We start from the raw sequence: 17,258 nt of genomic DNA on the forward strand, positions 1-17,258 counted from the left end.
CGTTTAAACGAAGAATGGAACCTAACGAGCAAGCAGTAAAGTGTAAGTGGAGTGGGCTAAATCATGGCCGAGCATTACACAAAGAAATAGTAGCCAGCACTACTTAAAAGAAAGCGGCACGTCTAGCATTGGAATATATATACATTTTTTCTAATGCCTGGTTTTTCGTACGGCTTATTATTATAAAATAATTGCGACTGATTCTCTGTCAAGAAGATGCATAAGTGGCCTGTGGAACTTACGGTGCGTTATACTACGTTCGTAGTTTGTGGGCTGATGTGTTCGTAACGCAGTACATCTCTAAGCCCTTTCTCTCTTCTGTCTTTTGTCTCTCGCCTATTCGGCGTCGAAAACCGCTATCACTTCCTCACTGATGATAAGCTACGCCACATGCCAGCTCATTTTACCGGGTAGTGGATGAAACAGTTGTCTGCAACCAATGGCAAACGTATACAAGCGGCGGAAAACCGAAGGAGAAAACAGCATTTAAAAAAAAAATTGTCTCCCCCCCCCCCCCAAAAGAAAGGAAGTCTACAAATGATAACACCAGACTTGGTTCCCTCGGCCACCTCTTTTTTTTTTCGTACATGTTTAGTTGACGTCAACGCTGTGGCGAGGACGCCACAGATGCCCATTGGCCACCTTTTTCGACATTGTACGGAGATGGCTTCGCTTTGACTCAATTGTTCTCCGTCCCTTTCCACTCGCCCCTCCCCATCGCGTGCAGGTGCCACGCTAACGTAAAAAATCATGCGCTTCCAGGGCTGCGCTGCAGAAGTGGAACACCTTGCGCGTTTGTTTTGTTTGTTCGTTCACTTTTCCCCAAGGTTTGTATCTAGTCCGGCCATGATTAAAGTCTTCCCCTCTTTTTTTCTTTCTACTCAATCTTTAAGTTTCCTATGTGCCCATCAGAAAACTTCCCGCCTGACAAATGCGCGCAACCTCAAAGAAAGAACCGTCAGAAGCGCTCTGCTCGGGCCTCATTCTCCTAGTCCCTGCTGTTTCGTGGCCTCAATGTGTTACTTCACACTTGCAGCTTTTGACAGCTATCACGTGATCGCACGCGCGAAGATGGAACATCTCTCCTGGGAACAAATGGATGAAGCGGGCTCCAAAGTTTTTCAACTTGTTAAAACAAGGCGTTCCTATAATCTCTTGGGATGTTAAACGCTAAGCTATGCACGCGTGGTTATGAGACCTTCGGTTTTCTTGTCTTCGTAGCAGAAAATTTCATAGATGCTAAAAAAACACCATCGGTATAGGAAGCCAGATAAATCAAATACATCCCTGATAAATATTAAGTTTGATTGGGAGAGCGTTGAACACGCGAAGGCAAAATTCTAAAATAAAAATAATGGCCTAATGCAAAATAGTATATACAGGAGGCATGGTAACAACAGTGAACCTTAAGAGAATATAACGACCACAAATGGTTTGTGCCAGCTTATCTACAAAAGCCTTGAGCAAGTCAATAACTCAACCACGCATGTCATGAAAGAACAGGCACCTTATTCCATTCACTGCTGGCGTCAGGGCAGCAGGCGCCCTTTCAACCATTGGGACATAACCAGTGTGTTGGAACCAAACGAAAACAGAAACGAAAAACAAAAAAAAATCTATGTTTTAGACCGCTACAAAAACGTAACCAAAACGTTATTTGTTATTTTCTTTTGGAGTGAAACCGAAATACTTTGATCAGTTTTCGGTTCAAGGGGAAAATCGGCAATCCGAAACAACAGACACCAGGTAACGTCAGAATTAGTGCTTATCTCAGGCAGGGATAGTGTGAACAATAGCTGATCTAGCGCTGCACTAATCTAAGTCTGCCGCTCGGTGCAGTAGTAGATCGGCATTGTAGCAGAACCTAAGGTTCGCGCGCTCAAAAATCTATTGTTTCATTTTCTACGGCTGCAACACTCTATTACCGAAGTTTTACCTTTCGTTTATGTTCGTTTTATCGGAACGGCAGTCTGGCATTTCGGCGAGTACACTGGGTGGAGGGCTGCTTCTGAGATCACACTCAGTGCCTTGAGTCAAAGCAGCGAGCATGATCTCAGAGAGAGAGAGAGATACAAATGAGAGAAAGGCAGGGAGGTTAACCAGACTTAAAACCTCCGGTTTGCTACCCTGCACTAGGGGAAGGGAAAGGGGAAGTAAAGACGGAAGGAAGAGCGTAACAAAAATAAAAGCATGGGAAAAAATATGAAAAGGGATGAAATGGGGACATTATAGTCTTTCTAACAGGCCACTGTCACGTAGAAAAGTCAACAAAGCCTTGACCGAGTTTTGCTGTGACGACAGTTCACGTCGGCATTCCAAAACTGACTGTTCTGAAAGTGGCCTGTCGTCAAGGCGTGCCAACGCGGTCGCTAGTGACAGGCGGAGCGCGCTGTATCGAGGACAGTGGCAAAGCACGTGTTCGATGGTCTCCTCGCCGCCGCAGTGTCTGCAAGCCGCGCTGTCGTCCATACCGACTCGGAAGGCGAAGGATCTTGTGTAGGCGACACCAAGCCACAGTCGGCAAGGTACTGCTGTTTCGAGTCGAGAGAGTCCAGATGGGGATCGAAGAATTCATAATTAACCTATTGATAAAGATAAATACCACGTTTTAACGCGATAGGGTGAAGAGCCGCGTGCCGCAGAATATCCGGCGTCTGTGTTGGTGCCGGCGTCAGCGACTTTGTCCGTGTGAAAAAAACTGATCCCGAACCATGTATCTCCAACCACGCAGGCCCTCCTCGGGGCGCACAGGCTTTACTGAGCTAGTCGAATTTGTCAAAATGCATAAGAGCTTTGTAAAGTAAAGCTTACACGCAACCTCCGGACATTATACAGCCGGATTGTGACTTGAATATACAAGAAAACAAAATCCTATTACGCAGAAACTCAAGCACAAACCCCTTTTCTAGCTGCCGTTTGACGTCTGTCTTACCAGGAGCAGCATGGGCCAGAAAGCGCGCCTTTGTGCACAGCGTTCGCAGCCAGCTGTTCCAGGAAAACATTGCGGATGCACAAGCTGCAGTTGCCGGGAAGCGTGAGAAACAGCCAGGGATTTTTGAATGCTATGGCGTTACAATCTTAAGAGGAAGCTTTAGCTCCGGTGCTCCTATCTAAATACGTGTAAAAGGGGGATTCTTTTTTCTCGGCAACCACTTCACAAAATTTGACGAGGTATGTTCCATTTGAAAGAACTTAAAATCTTAGGGCTGTTTGTTTTGAATTTCGGATTTGGGTCATCAATATTTTATTAAAATTTGGCGAAAATCGCAAATTTTCCGGAAACGAAACTATCAAGTTTACAACTCTGTAAATCAACAGTGAAAATTATGTCAATTCATCTAATAGTACATGTAAGGCGGTCAAAGTTTATATGTTGCACATGAATCTGAAAAGATTTAGTAATATGAGAGTAAAGTTTTTGCAGAACCCTTGTATACAACGTAAGAAATTCACGTAATATATAAATTGAGATTTCCAATTTGTCCGCTTTGAATGATCTAATGGATGCCGTTTACCGAACCATGACATATTTTCTTGATGCAGAGCTGTTCACTTGTAAACTTCGTGCTTCTATATTTTTCGTACTTTCGAATCTTTGAACATTGCTTTAGCAAAATTGAGGCCCTAAAGCGAAATTCCGCGTACATCACTCACTATAGTTTACTTTGGGTGTCAAAGGTAACATATTTCATTAAAATCAACCCAGGAATTGTCACAGGAAAGAGTTTGCGTTTTACATGTTTTTGAATAGGCCTGGTCAGAATTGGGCCCGAGCTGAGCCCGGACTTGACTTTTATTCAAGCAGTGATTAAAGATAAGTCTAAGTTTAACCACTGTGCCACCACAATACAGCAGTTCTACATTCGCCCCGAGAAACCTGTCCGTCCTAAATTGAAAGTTTCCGTGTCGACCAGGTATGTCGCCCTCTTTTGCTCGGCAAATCGATGAATTCAATCAGCGACGTGGTGGTAGAATAACACATGCATGTTGAGAGCGAACTGGCGTGCTCACGTTCGCGAAATTAAATCGCCAAGGACAGAATATTTTCTCCAAGTCCTGGATGGCCATTTCTCTGCGCGCACAGGTCTGTGTGTTCAATTTTCTTCATATTGACACGTGTGCTTAGCTTTATCGGGCGACCACATTTCGCCGCCTAACAAATGTTATCGCGCAGCGCAGGACGCGCCTGCATGTATTAGAAGTTTCGGGAATGTTATCGATGGTTCCGTCCACTGTCTTTCACCGCAACTTGTGTAATTTGATTGCGTATATGCGCGACGCGAATAGTGTAGAACTTTGTGGAAGACACGCGGGTCCCAGTGGTTAATCTGGAACATTCGACGACGGACCTATAACAGCCGACGCGCTTGACCCGCTGACCAGATTTTCGACGATCGCCGACCGTGTTCGCCGCTATCATTGTGCTATCAGTGTAGCCTGTTTTTGTGGGCACAGGTTCGCCCAATAAGAGTTAGTTTTGTCTTTCACAGTATTGCTACTGTGTTTTTCAACGTCACCCCCACGTGACAATATTGACACTGCACGTTGAACTCAGGAAAGTTTTGCACGCACTTTCAATAATCTCCTGATTAGAGGACATAAAAGCGAAGGTCATAACATGTACCTAGATGTTTATTTATTCGTAAAAAGTGGTTCATCGCTGTTTCGGTGCGAAGGTATGTATTCTTCGGCATTTGTGCCATCTGTGTGCTGGTGTGATTGTAATGTATGTCGCATTACTCACGCAACACCTATAGCGGCAATCGAGACAACCAGTTAGGCTAACGTCGCAAGCTTACCGTAGAAATCAAAGGTAGAATATATATATATATATATATATATATATATATATATATATATATATATATATATATATATATATATATATATATATATATATATATATATATATATATATATTAATTTGTGCACGATTAGTGCTGATTCAAAGGTTGGTTTCACCCTACTGTCTACAACTTAGGTCATCGAGTGCATTGCAACTTACAGAAGTCTGCAATAAAAGAGAGCCCGAAAATCGGCAGTTTCAGCCAAAGAGTAATCAATTGATGGCGATAGCAAGGTTTTAGGGTTGCGTTGGACTCTTTAGTTTGGGGCCTCTACTCTGGGGTTCCGCGACAGGGCTGTCTGCTCCGCAGTCCAGAAATTTCGTTCGCCTTCCAACCGAATGCCTTGTTATATTTGTATCTTTTTATATTTTTATGTGCTATTAAAAATGGTTATCGCTTCTTGTTTGTGTTATGGCGTTCTGTTTAACCTGCAACCATTAGCTGATGACATCGACAGTATTGACTCTGTAATTGCTGAAGCGTTCTCTGACGTCATAACTTCCTATAATCCACCCATTTCTAGGATAATTTCCAATTAAAGGAATTCGTAGGTGTTATTACAGATATTTTAAGTGGCATTTGTGTGTTTCTATGTTTCTTTCTCTCTCTCTCTCTCTCTCTCTCTATATATATATATATATATATATATATATATATATATATATATATATATATATAGGGGGGGGGAGGTGATAGAAGTAGTTCTTGTTGAGATCCGAAATAAATAACCCGGGGATGCCATTCCACCCACTGGAAGTGGATGTACAGCAAAGCTGGCGCGCACGTTAAACAAGTACCGCACCCCGAACTGACATTAGACGGCCTTACACAAGCACTACCACCACAAGTGACGTACAGTCGCCTGCATTATGACTTGTAACACCCTTGTTCGTGGTCGAAGGGGCTCCAAGGCTGCGTGGCGGCTCTGACATGCGAAATAGCGGTTTAATTAATACCACTAATTGAAGGTGTGTTTAGGTGTGGAACTTACCCTCTGTCTGCGCAGCCGTACAGTCTTGGAGCCCCTTCGACCGCGGGCACCGATGTTGCAGGTCATATTGCACGTGAATGTTCGTAACGCGCGCGCGCACGTTGGCGGAATTGCAGCCTGCATCCTCATCCTTCTAGGCCGTCCGGCAAGCGCAAGTGCCTTATTGAACTGAATTAATGTTTAAGAGTTATTGGCATCGTGAAATGCGTAAAGTACGGCTTACACACAAGGCCCACACATGATAGCATCGGATTGTTATTCGAATATGCATGAAAACATAAATCTGTTAAGCGCTGACTGAAAGACAAATCTCTTTCCTAGCTGCCATTTTTTTTTGTGTGTGTGAGCACGCCAGGAAAAATCCCGACAAGCTAGAAACGAACAGTTTCGCTGTAAAACAGAGATTTATTTCGATGGTTAGGCCGAGGTGAGGCCTTTATCAAGATGCGGGACCCTGGACATAGAATAAAGTTGTCTGAAAATCATTTCTCTGAGTAAAATGCGGCAACATTGACCAACTTTCATCATTCATAGTTTCGTACACAATCAGCCAGAAAATTTGGAACAGCACTGTCAGTATCGAAGCTGCTCAGGCTCAGACTCAGACGAGAAACTAGAAGATGCTTGAAGCACTTCTGCTGCTCACTTGAGTGTTACGGCACTTCATAAAAGCAAAAAAATACTCTGTAACTAAAGAAAACCCTAAATATCCCTACTAACCTGGCATCTTCTTAAGAAAAATAGCTCTCCCTTTGGATAGCACCAGTACACCCCTTTTTGTGAAATGTTCGACGTACAGAGCTCGCTACTCCATATGACGCTATCAAAGGGCTTGTCAACATAAATCAGTAACCGTGCGAGTTGGTTCATCATTTCATACCGCCTAAACAAGATCACCAGCAACATAAAATGGCACTAAGCATTCCAACCACAAATAAGGAGTGAGGGCAGCTCTAGTAGCTAATAACCGCTCTAGTAGCTAAGACAGTGTGCTAATCGCGACAAGGACGACTATTCGCCGAGGCAAATTTTCGAAACTAGAGCGTTTTACAACGAAACTGTTGGCCTCTAGTTGGTCGGGATTTTTCGTGTCCGCGTGCGCGGTGACCTTGGCTCACACAGACATGTGGGTCGGTCCCGGAGACGGTGCGAGGCATCAGAGGCATCAAATGACGTCATCAGGTGACGTCATCTCACGGAGACGTAACGCATGACGTCACGTTTGACGTGATGACATCATCAGACAATATCGTGATGTGGCGCCATCACGTGACCGTTTGTGAGATGACATCATCACGCGACGTTTCAGGCGATGACGTAATCACGTTTCTTCATCATCTCAAATGTGGCGTCACCACTTGGTTACATGGGTTTTGGTACCATCGGATGTTAACGCCAAATTTTTGGCTTCGTGGACAATGATTTCGTATTTATAAAGAATACCCCCTCAGTAGTTGTAGTGGCGGTTTTCCACAGCTTCGCCGGGCATCCACCTCTGCAGGGCCGGAATGGTGAGTTAATTATGCTTTTCCCAAATCAGTATAGCAACTAACTGCAAGCTCAACAAACACACCACATCGTTGCCAAGATATTCACTAAACACTAGGTGAAGCGTGTCACTCTGACGCCGAGTGCTTGCTTTTCTATGAGTATATCAATCTTGAGGCGCCTTGGCACAAACAAGGAGGCCTGGTTTACTGAAGAAACACCACCATATGCAGGTATTTTGTTGACACAGCCACCATCCCTGCATGATAGATCGATCCTCACGACACGGCGTCGTTATTCGCAATTTCCTCCCATCGTGCTGTAGGTTATTTAGGTGAGAGCAATAGATTGCTCATGGGTCGAAAGATCCGCTGTTGGACGTTATGGCACCAAAAGTAAAGCGAACCAACTTGGAGATATGGGCAAACCAGCCGTATCTCCAAGCTGGATTCCAGTTGACGTCGTGAAGGTCGACAGTTGAGCTCACTACCTTTGTTGTTAATCAGGGTGCACTTTAATTAAGGTAATGTTCATGAATGTATATTTAATTAAGGCACTCAAACCCACGGACTTTAGCGGGAGTCGTTCACTCGACATTTAAGCGGCGCCGAAGCCACGACCTTGGGTGTTAAGTAGGGCGAAGTTACTTAATAACATAGTTGATTAGGGTAGAGCTAATTAAGGCATACGTACCCACAATCTTTCTTGGCAGAAAACAAGCAATAGGCAGTAACAAGGCATCCGAATAAATGTTTCAATTAATGTAATGAATGTTTCGTGAGCGCGCAGTCTTTCACCTTCATCCATTTTAGCGTATGCTAAAGTGAATGTCAACTTTTTTTTCTCCTCTATCGCGTCACGTTTCCTTTCTTTATATTTATTTTTATTATGTTTCAGAAGAGCCACATGTATGATGGATATCATTTACATTGTTCTAAGCAAATTTTATCTGGCGAGAAACAACATCAATCACATAACGTCGATATTCGCGTAAGATTTCTGAATTTAATCCTGGGGTTTTACATGCCGGAACCACAATTTCATTGTAAGGCAGACCGTAGTGGGCGGCTCCGGATTAATTCTGACCAGTTGGCGATCTTTCAGATGCCCGCAATGCACGGGACACGGCCGTTTTTGCATTTGGCCTCCATCGAAGTGCGCCCACCGCGGCCGGTATATGATCCCGCGACCTCGTGCTTAGCAGCGCAGCACCGTAGCCGCTAAGCCTCCACGGCCGATTCACGCAGGATTTTCGAGCACTTCTGCGCGCTGCAGGCGATGGTGGAGCACGTAAGCGGATATGATCGCGGCAGCTCGGTTGCTCGGCGGAAAATTAATGAACTATGCACGTGAGGAGCACCGCGCAAGGAAAAAGAACGAGGTTTCATCAGTGGGCAAAGTGCGTACCTCAAATAACAAACTTGCAAGAGAGCCATTCAATCGGGCCCTGAGCACTTTTGTCGACCATTAGTACAGAGTATATGGCAGAGTTTTCTAAAAAATAACAACGGACTAGAAGGAACTCCAGTTGAGGTACTGCAATCGTTCAGGTGCCATAGGAGTGACGGTGAGCGCGTGGATTTGTTGAATCTTCGTGTTTCTTGGTTGAGATGTTCTTCGGACGCTGTTTAGTGAGCTTTATACTGATGTTTTTTTTTAATTTACAACTATAGTCATGCTATTATAAAAGAGTTAAGCAAGTAGTATCTGTCCATGCATAATGGCTGCGATATAGGGCACATTTATAACACGATGTACCACCGAAGATGATCGCAAATCCACTGGAAGCAAGAAGGGCGACTTTTGGAAAAGCCAAGGGTAGCTAGACCGCCCTATACTTTACGCGCCACAGTTCACTCTGCCAATTCTTTTTTATAATAAACTCTACACTAAGGACTATCCGTATTCACGCACCACTGCCCTTTCTTCCCATTTAATGTTTACTCTCCCCCAATGTGTGTGTTGTGTTTTTTTTTTCGGACTCCGCCGGACTGTGGTGCAAGTTCCATCAAGCTAGACTATCGTAGCGCTTATTCATGCGAGTGTGTCCTGCATAAATTTTTCTGTACATTTCCTTCCCGGGCAACGCTGGGTAGTACCTGTTCGGCCTTTTTAGGGAGCATGTATCTGGCTCGTGTTTGGCGCCGTAAACAGAGACACTGCAGGGCTGCTCCTGAGTATGGTATCCGGCTGTGCGCTCGAACGGAGTCCCTCTTTCACTCAGGTTTCCGTCACGTTCTCGGCATCAAAACAGCTCTGAAAGCCTTTGAAGGCAATGCGTCGCACACATGTAAATATACATTTTTTTTCTGCTGATAGTCACAACCACACATGAAGCGACAGACAACGAAGCGAGTCGAGCTTCTTGGATCCCGCTTGTTTTTTCTCCCGCCCTCATCCTCCCCCCCCCCCCCCGTTTCCCCCACATCGCCTGTTGCGGCTGCTAGTGGCCCAGCATTCGATTGGATTTTGACTCCCTCAAACAACGGCGAATTTAGACTGTGGTGTTTCCTCCGGCTAAAGAGTCCGGCGCAGTTGTGCAAAACCTTCAACCACGTTCTCGTCGTTGAAAAATGCGCAAGGGCATTTGTGCCTTCACGCGCTCTTTCTAGCACCATTTTTTTTTAAAGGGTCCGTTTCAAAGTACCATCCGGTCAGCGCCCAGTGAAGAACATTTAAGCTTCAGTTGGAGTTTATAAAGAACTATTTCACTTTTACTTTTGAACAGAAAGCCTAGTTTTGGATACACAAGAAAGCGTGCGCTAGATTGGGATTTCGCTTCGCGCCAATGGGCATAGGAAACCACACGAAGTCTAGTAGCATTTCCTAATTCTTTATTCTTCACGCGAAAAATGAAATAAAGCAAGTCTTGTATAAAATAAATTTAACACATGCCCTTATTCTTGGTCTTATATTATTTTGACAGCGTGTGTCTGAAAGGAGTCGTAACAGTAGTAAACTATGGTGCCATTAACCCCGGCTGTGCGCATGCCATTCTTGTCAACGCTATGTGCATAGTTTATATTAATTGAATAAGGCAACGGGACGCGTCCCTGACCCCTTCCGTGGGACCGCACCAAAAGCGTAAGAGTGCGTGGCCCAGACTTACGAAGCTATATACACAAGCATGGCTTGTTGAGATGACTGCTGTGCCATCAATAATGATGGCATTGGGCACTTAATTGAATTAAATTATGGGGTTTTACGTGCCAAAACCACTTTCTGATCATGAGGCAAGCCGTAGTGGAGGACTTCGGAAACAACCTGGGGTTTTTTAACGTGCACCTAAATCTAGTCACACGGGTGTTTTCTCATTTCCCCGCCATTGAAATGCGGCCGCCGTGACAGGGATTCGACCCCGCGACCAGCTGTCAGCAGCCCAACACCATAGCCCAACATCATAGCCCAACATCATAGCCCAACACCATAGCCACTGAGCAACCACGGCGGGTGCGATGAGCACTATAACGAGTAGACTGACCAATAGCAAATACTTGCTCTTGCTAAGTTACAGCAGTGTAAATACGCCAAGTTATTTTACATACACACTAACCAAGTTCTCGAAGCATTCCATGCGTAAACGCTTTAGTGAATGATCATGAGCGAATGTGTAAGCGCAGTTGACGTTATAACTTGTGGCAAGAATTACCTCTCCGATAGCCGCATAAACGTGTGCTAAGAAAAGTGCGGATTTTCAGATTTTACCATAACATTACCTCCCATAGCGGCGAAAGCACTCCTCACAACTTTAGTAATGCTTCTGCGTGAGCAAACAACCCCGGCAAGTTGTCAAATAATAAACTTCTTTTCCGACACTTTTAACATCCATTCAAATACGCCAAGCTGCAAGTACATTTATGATAGAAAGCAGTCATGCACTTACGGATGCAATTTGCGCAGAACAGTAAAAGTAACAGCACTCTTTTTACGGCATTTACTTCTTTGCTATCGGCCATGATTCTCAAATTACTCCGCTCGCAGTAAAAGACGAATAAGTGAAGACACTGACCCACACTTTGTTTTCCGCTGACGTTTCCGCTGACGCTGACGCTGACGTTGCTAAAGCCGATAAATATGCAGTGCATTCATTGCAGGCAAACGCACAGCCTAAATCACTGCAACAGTGTGCAATAAGAAAAAAGTGGAAGGCGATCTCAGGTATTTCAGTCACGACTGTCTGCAAACTGACCAGAAAAATACGATTGTTCGGTTACTGACTCCATTCAAACTATAGACTGGCTTTCTTTCCTGATGTTTTTTTTTTTCAGACTGCCACCTTTGAAACTATGGCGACTTTGAAGCGGCGTCTTTGAAACTATGCAACCAGGAGGGAAGAACTGTTCGTACATTTTGTTATTGAAAGATTTGATTTCTAGTACTCTCAGCACCTACCCTTTTTCGTCTCCCACTTGCCTGCATAATCCTACAACTCGATTCCTGAGCATGAGCAGATAACTTTTCTACGTACGTTCTTTTCCACCACTGCTGGACCTGTTACTTGATAGTCTGCGTTTGTGTTGTCCGTTTCCCTCTTCTTGTACCCGCGTCTGCGCACCAAAACATATTCTAACATGCTCCCAATAGTCGCCTAGATCTAGCTACCAGCGTAGTTGGTGCATGGGTGTGGCAAACTTCGGTCACAAAATTCCAACCTTTAGGAACCGTGGTTCGAGACTATGTATCAAATGAAGAGTGACGAAGAGAATAATAAAAAAAGAGACGATAGAAGAGTCAAACAACACTTAGTCACGTAGCAAAATTATTCGTGTCGTAAGAAAAATGTAAAAGACAACACGAACAGCATTAGCGAAACCTGGAACGGCTGGCAGTTCTAAGCGAAGCGAGAAACGAAACAGCGTGGAGGGAACGAACGTGTGGAAATCAATTTGCACACTGCCGACGCACACGCGAAGGTCGTGCTTAACACAAAACCAAGACAAAAAAAAAAGGACTAAGAAGAAATGACAAGAACCGCGCACATTTTAATGGGCCGAGCGAGAACTTCCACAATTCCTCCATCACAGTGGCTGTTTTTTATAACTCCCATTCGAACGCGACCAGAATTTTTTAAGGACGAAAAATAATGGCTGTCCCTACAGGGAAATAAACGCTAGTTTCATTTCCGTTCCGGAAAAGAGTCTCTTCTTTAATATTTTAAGAGAAAAAAAAACGTCCTGACACGTACGCAAGCACCGTGTTTCTCGCGAAACAACTTTTTCACATTAAAAAGAATGTAGCCGGTTATGTATATTCGCTAAGCTCACTTGCCCATAGATTATATCAGGAGTGACTTCGCGCGAGATACGGAGCGGTGTCGTCCGGAACGCCCGTCATTTCTTTCTTTTTTATTGCATTATCTCGCAACGAAACAGGTTGTGCACCTTGCACCGATAACAGCTATATTTATTTCCAAATAGCAGTAACGAAAAAAATAAAAATAATAAAGCGGTGCAATACAACAACCACAGAAAGCGTATCACGAACGGATGCGAACATGTAATTGAAGTTCCACTGTAGACCGAGGCCCAGTAGCGCATTTCGTTTTGTTTATATCTGTTTTCGATCGCTCTGTGCTGTTTTAGCACTGCAACCAGTACTGTATATGTGTGGTGGTCAACTTTCGTTCGAGTAAATAAGTTAAATAAATTCTAAGGTTTAAAACGCCACAAGGGCGATCTGTTTATGAGACACGTGGGGAACTACGGGTTAATTTTCACCCCCTGGGGTTTCGTTAACGAGCACTTAAATTTATAAGTATGGACGAGCGCTTCTGCATTTCGCGCACCCGCCCACCCCGCCCCCTTCGAAATGCTGTTGCCGCGGCCGGGATCAAACCCACGACCTCGAGCTCGACAGCTCAACGACATCGCCACTAAGCTACCGCGGCGGAGGACGTTCGTTCGAGCATGGCTACAAGTGAAAAAGAAAAAAAAAAGAACAAATATAAGATGTAACAGCGCAGTGAACTTTCAAATATTTAGAACGCCGGCGCAAATCCGTCAAACGCATATCGGAACAGCGTTGTAATAGTGGTGTTTTCGTGGCTCAACGGGGAGTGCCGTTCTTCGCTCCACGCTTATTGCGTGTACGATAAATCCCCCGCGCAAGAACCGTCTTCGGTGGAGGGGAAAAACTTAGAGGAGTCCAGCACCGAAGCGCGCGTGCCCGACACTCAAGCGTCGCCGGCGACCCAAAGCTCCCGAGGCCCCGAATCACCGTCAGCCTGCAGGGTCCAGGCCTGTAATGCCTTTTCGGCATTTCACGCTCCGCTCATTTGCACCACCGTCGCCCGCTATTTCGACGAACGACCGCCACGACGCAGCTGTACTTGTATAGCAGGGAATCGGACGAAAGCAAGGAGATAAAAGGAATTTCCCAATCTCGGCATTCGGGTGAGCGATGCTGCAGCCGAATACGGAGGGCTGCGCTAACGGGAACCGTCGTCCGTTGCTATACGTGAGACGCTGCCGCATCAAGCAACGCGGAAGCAGCGATGGGCATCGTGGAAGCCGCCGGCGCTTATAACTTTACGCGCACGAGGAACTCGGAGTTCCGGCCAGGCGTTCGTTTAACGTGGTCTCCCTCAGATGTGCAGGCTTGCGCAAATTTTTTGCGGGTATAACACGAACTGTGAGAGAGGTTTAAGGCCCCCGGACCGCGAGCGTTGTACGTGCGGTGGACTCGGGCGCGCTTAACCGAATTGGCGCTCGTCACTGAATGCCTTCATCAGGGGGTTACCGTCATGCGTGCGATGCGGGGATACGCGATCCGCTTAGAGTCGCGGTATACTTATCTGGAGAAAAAAAAACCTAATTGCTGGTTATTTCTAAAGCGCCATTTTTAGCGCCTGCAGCGCCTACTTGGCCTGATCGATATCTCCTGCGCAAAGCCTTTCCGGCCTAATATGCTATTACATTCCGAAAAAAACATTTATCTTGATCAGTACCTCGTACATAGCATCAATATTAACAACCATTGCAATAACATTAATACGTTTACTAATTGTCATAATATATACATAGTTTGCTTAAGGCGTGTACATGCTTATGGCATTGCCGAACGTATACTATAGAACGCGTGCTGTACGTAGCACTCCTATGGTTAATAGAACGCCTGTATTACCTATTATTGCCTGATAATGTTATAGAGCAAGACGTAGTTATAGTAGTGCGTTTGAACGGTAGAGGTGCTTCGCTACGGCCGAAGAAGTCTACTCCCCCAAGAGCACGTCGACGTTTACATGCATGCATTGTCCTGTAGGTATTCCCACGGCATGTGGCACCACGCCAGAGAGTGCGTTTAATTTACGCGATAGCGTAATAGGCAAATTGGAGCCATTTTGGGCGTGTCCAGCAGAAATGTCGACCAATCCCGCAGACAGTGCATTCTAGCACAGCGTCTCAAAGCGCTAAATTTCACCAGGGAAACGATGCAAAGTACCGGCGCAGGCGCATGCACCAGACGTTTCAGAGAGCGCATTTGGCACGAAAGAAGCATGCTTGTGATCGCGGCCTAATAAATGGAGGATTGGGCTGCTATGTATGTGGAGAGAGGTTCGATCCCAGAATCTGTCACGTTTTTCTGTACACCAGTAGAGATGGACTTCACGCAAAATGCCTCGAGCGGCCAATCGAGCGGCAATTGCGTAAGTATTCTCGGGTTTCTTTCATGCTCGGAAAACCACTTTTATGTAGCAGTTATTGAGCAACAAAAAACTGTACCGGGAGTTTTTCCTGTTGCTATACAATTTTATAATTAACACTTTTCCTCTAATATTGTTTGAGAACTTGATTAATTAATTAAGACTAATTATGTAGTTACGCTGAATGCAAAAAAAAATAATAATCTGAGTATCTCCAAGCGACGGCAAACAAAATTACCTTGGTTCTGTACAGCTACGTGTCATTTACATGTTTCTACATCTTGTGCGTGACAGTTGGGACACGTTGCATACATATAACACATATACGTCTGCGTCTGTATATTGCCGCTGCTGGGCTCATTACTCCACATACAGCTGCAGCCTAAACAAAATGGTTGCGTTCCTAGCGTCCGAGTTTGCATTTCTTGCATTGCCTACGTACTCGGAAGCTAGCCTTAATATGGCAATATTGCGCAATGTTTTCCATCTCGTAGACAAAGACGAGTCCCACGAGAAGAAAAAGAAATGTTGCAGAAATTCTGAGAATTGTCCACTAATGCGTAAGCATTCTTTGGCTCGACTGTTACTTCGCTTTCGCTTACTTGCTTTTCCTAGTTATGCCCGTCTACTCATCGCTTTTCTAGTGCCAAAGAAATGAAATCCGTGTACTGAACGGTGTGGATATGACCTGCCAGGTAGGTTCATGGCCCCATCAAAGCGATCGTATCAACTGAGCCGGAATGCCATCACAACCTATTTCAGCACAGCTGTTTTATCCGTTCTCTTTTGTTGTTGTTGTTGTTGTTGTTGTTGTTGTTGTTGTTACACTGTTAACGCAGCGATTGCGAGGTCACCGGATCTCTTTTATTTTATTTTCTCTTCTTTTTCTGTTACGAACTTAACGGGGGTAGGACGACGTTACCAGAATTCTTGAACGCCACCAATCATTGATAATTATTAAACTATTATCGCATGTACTACTCAGTTATTATTTTTATTCACAGCAGCCGCTTAGCAAGCTTCTTTGCATACACACCCGTAATGCGGGAATGTAAGATTTCAAGGCGGCCTGACGAGAATGGTTTCCTCTCTGATAATTTTTTTTGTCGTTTGGTTTCAATTGTTCCTTGTCCCTTACAAACCTACCAATCAACTACACTTACACTGCTATAATGATCACATGTCTTAACTTCGCAAATTACGCATTTTTATTCTGAAACAAGCATTACACTTTAAGCGCTACAGACAGATATTACTGGGGTACTCTCCAATGAATGCTTACGCACTAGTAGGCACACACAAATGTTGACGAAGAGCAACGAGAAAGGGTTCAATAACTCAACTGTTGGCTCACTCTGCGGTGGGCGTCGACTCAAGCACAGTGAAGCTTGGCTAAAACATTTTGTTTGTGATGTGCGGAGGGCATTTCTAGATATCGGAATTTGCGCGCTCAAAATATACCTTCTACTTCGGCAACTCCGCCGAACCTACTTCTGTACGAATTTTCCATCAACTTCCAATTAAACACGTATCATTTCAAATGAAATGGGGGTAACACTTACGTCACATTTATCCAAAGTCCTCCAAAGCAGTGCACCAGACATGCCCTGCAACAAAAGATTCACAAGGAAAGGTCAGAAAATGCGGCACATATTTCGGGGGGGGGGGGGGGGGGGGGTTCTTGTATTCACGAGCGTTTGACGTACTTAAAACCAGGCATGTATACTACAGGTACATCGTAGATGGCTCTTACTAGTGGCCTGATATTAGCAGTCTAGAGCTATGCTGACTATTCTCAGTGCTGGACTTCACTATCCGCTTGACTAACTGTAAGTTACAGCTGCCAAACATTTTAACGTGTATTTTAAGGCATCACTCGGTTTGGAAAAAGGAAAGGAAAAAGCATAGGTAGTTTCGAAAACGTGGGTGCAATCAGGGTGCATTAGTTGTAGGCAGTTCTTTTTTTTCTTTTTGAAGGAGAGACGGTTAGCACTCCGCTTGATAAGGACAGAACGGCATCTGGGCTTCAACACACATACGGTTAAGGCACAGCCGCCTACTTTGCGGCACTTAACCACATTTTTATGTGCTCATGAAGTCGGCGTGCAAGAGCCAATCCCGCTGTCAAGAAGAGATGCAGCAGCGCAACTTCGGCTACTCGCATATGATGCCCTACAATCACTGTGGAACACACCTTGTTTCCAGCACCCACCTCTACATCGACTGGACCCCTGTCTGCAATTTTATCCTTTTTAACCCGAGGGCACGGTATTTTACCGATTGTGTGTTG

General features: G+C 44.9%; 1 protein-coding gene and 1 non-coding gene across 2 annotated transcripts in view; one reads left to right on the plus strand and one right to left on the minus strand.

The window, feature by feature from the left end:
• The window catches only part of LOC142572684 (5-hydroxytryptamine receptor-like), an 84,825-nt gene extending 68,248 nt beyond the window's left edge, over positions 1-16,577 (minus strand). Inside the window, exon 1 of the mRNA XM_075681982.1 lies at positions 16,531-16,577. The gene's annotated coding sequence lies outside the window, so the exon portion shown is untranslated. The remainder of the gene's footprint in view (positions 1-16,530) is intronic.
• Positions 16,578-16,931: 354 nt separating this feature from the next.
• Positions 16,932-17,054, plus strand: LOC142573486 (U6atac minor spliceosomal RNA). Its single transcript, XR_012826340.1, has one exon. It is a non-coding gene; the product is annotated as a U6atac minor spliceosomal RNA (small nuclear RNA).
• The last annotated feature ends 204 nt before the right edge of the window (positions 17,055-17,258 follow it).

The sequence above is a fragment of the Dermacentor variabilis genome, chromosome 2 (assembly GCF_050947875.1).
Source record: "Dermacentor variabilis isolate Ectoservices chromosome 2, ASM5094787v1, whole genome shotgun sequence".
Lineage (NCBI taxonomy): Eukaryota > Metazoa > Arthropoda > Arachnida > Ixodida > Ixodidae > Dermacentor > Dermacentor variabilis.